This window comes from Muscardinus avellanarius (assembly GCF_963383645.1).
Source record: "Muscardinus avellanarius genome assembly, chromosome: 5".
Lineage (NCBI taxonomy): Eukaryota > Metazoa > Chordata > Mammalia > Rodentia > Gliridae > Muscardinus > Muscardinus avellanarius.
The window spans coordinates 116,829,726-116,831,460 of record NC_137790.1 but is presented as its reverse complement, the minus strand read 5'-3'; the positions used below and the strand labels follow the sequence as shown (position 1 = coordinate 116,831,460).

The 1,735-nt window shown below is 40.7% G+C and overlaps 1 pseudogene across 1 annotated transcript; it reads left to right on the top strand.

The window, feature by feature from the left end:
* Nucleotides 1–940: 940 nt before the first annotated feature.
* LOC308263595 (cap-specific mRNA (nucleoside-2'-O-)-methyltransferase 2-like) lies at nucleotides 941–1,531 on the top strand (annotated as a pseudogene). The gene has a single exon. The product of its transcript is annotated as a cap-specific mRNA (nucleoside-2'-O-)-methyltransferase 2-like (transcript).
* The last annotated feature ends 204 nt before the right edge of the window (nucleotides 1,532–1,735 follow it).

Here is a 1,735-nt window from a genome sequence, read left to right as displayed (position 1 = left end):
CAATCTTGGTAGCTTGTATTTTTCTAGAAAGTTTTCCATTTCTCAAGGTTTTCCAGTTTGTTAATATGAAGTTTGCTCATGTTAGTTCTTTATGACCCTTTAGTTTCTAAAGTGTCTATTGTAATTTCTTCACCTTCATTTTTATTTTATTTGAATCTTCTTTCTTTTTATTCTTAGTTTGGCCAGGTAAGTTTCATTGAATTTGTTCAGATTTCCAAAAAACAACTCTTGTCTTCTCAGTTTTTCTCTACAGTTTTTCTGTTTGTTTCATTTGTTTCTTTTCTGATATTATTTCCTTCCTATTGCTAAATTTAATTTGTTCTTCTTTTTCTAGTTCCTTATGGCATATATTGGACTATTTGTGCTCTTTATTTACAATGTTGGCATTTATTGATATAAACTTCCCTTTCAGAACTCTTTGCTGAGTCCAATAGGTTTTGATATTTCTGTATGTTGTGATTTTTTTTGTCCTTTGTCTCCAGACAAATTTGCCTTTTGATTTCTTCTTTGGCTCATCGGTTGACAGCACGTTGTTTGATTTCTACATACTTGTGTCTTTTTTAAGATTACTGCTACAAATGATTCCTAGTTTCATACTGTTGTGTCAGAAAAAAATATTAGATGTGAGGCTTGTCGGCCTGCAGAGGCGAGGCAGAGGGGCCCTCTGGGTGCCAGTACCATGAGGGTGGGTCCTAGCTGCCTTCCCAGTCTCCACGTGAGCAGCCTTCCACCTTGCAGCTCAGCGTGCCACAGACCCAAAAGAGCGAGTACTCGGAGAAGGAGCCCTCGGAGGGAAAGTGGAGAATGCCTGCCTTGAGCTCCTTAAGGAGCTGCCCATCCAGACCGCGGGGCCCAGGTGGGCATGAGCAAAGGTCATCCCAGCCCGTTAGGAGCCCGGGTCCTTCTTAGATTTCCCAGTCGATCTTGATTTCACTTGAAAATGAGTAAGTGCAGAAAGCCACCAATTCTGCAGTTAGCACGTTTTGAGACATTCAGCCCAGATGTTCTTGCTGACATTTTTTTAACTCTTTGCAAAGAATTTTGCATATTGCAAACCAGTTATGTAAACCAGTTAATTATGAGTGGCAGTTACCAGATCCCAGTGAGATTTTTCACCTGTGACCATGCAGAGTTTAATGTGGCTCATGACTTGAAGAACTCCCTAAATGAAGTAAAAAAAAAAAAAAAACCCTCCTGAGTAATAAGAAACTAGACAAGTGGCACAAGCACACTGCTTTCTCTAATAAAGCAGGAAAAAATCATTTTTCGTGTATGAAAATTGATAAATGCTAAACTTTGTACCCAAGCATGGGTACATTTCACAAGCTTTTCTGCAGCCTGTATTCCACAGAAAGCTTTTCAGGATGGTAAAATGAATTCTCTATACCTTTGTGAAACTCCCGGAGCTTTTATAGCTAGTCTCAACCACTACTTAAAATGCCATCCTTTCCCTCGTGATTGGAGATGGGTAGCTAATACCCTGAATCCATTCCATGAAGCAAATGACAGTCTTAGCAACGATCATGGGTGACCGGCGTATTGCAAACACCTCGCACTGAATCCATTCCATGAAGCAAATGACAGTCTTAGCAACGATCATGGGTGACCGGCGTATTGCAAACACCTCGCACTGAATCCATTCCATGAAGCAAATGACAGTCTTAGCAACGATCATGGGTGACCGGCGTATTGCAAACACCTTGCACTGGTGGTCCTTTGCTCCAGTTGACACTGA